Genomic DNA, 472 nt, shown 5'->3' with positions numbered 1-472 from the left:
CCCCCCCCGGCCCAAATTAATGAGAGCTTCGAATAAAGGATGACAATCGAGTGAAAATAAGATTCAACTCTGCAGTTTTTCTGATTACAAGAAGAAGGGCTTTCTTCTGTTGAGACTTTAATAAACACCTTTGTAGGCGTTTTCTTTGTGAGTATGTGTATAAAAAAGAACTGGTTTGCTTTCCCAAACGTCTATTAGTTTGTCTCACCCTGCATTAGTTAATTTTTTGCTTGCATTTCGTTGTCGTTGATGACTAGAGAATACTTTAACTGCAGTTTTTCTGATTACAAGAAGAAGGGCTTTCTTCTGTTGAGACTTTAATAAACACCTTTGTAGGCGTTTTCTTTGTGAGTATGTGTATAAAAAAGAACTGGTTTGCTTTCCCAAACGTCTATTAGTTTGTCTCACCCTGCATTAGTTAATTTTTTGCTTGCATTTCGTTGTCGTTGATGACTAGAGAATACTTTAAGGC

This window comes from Mesitornis unicolor, unplaced genomic scaffold (genome assembly GCF_000695765.1).
Source record: "Mesitornis unicolor isolate BGI_N332 unplaced genomic scaffold, ASM69576v1 scaffold47554, whole genome shotgun sequence".
NCBI classification, from domain to species: Eukaryota; Metazoa; Chordata; class Aves; order Mesitornithiformes; family Mesitornithidae; genus Mesitornis; species Mesitornis unicolor.
This window is presented reverse-complemented; position numbering follows the sequence as displayed.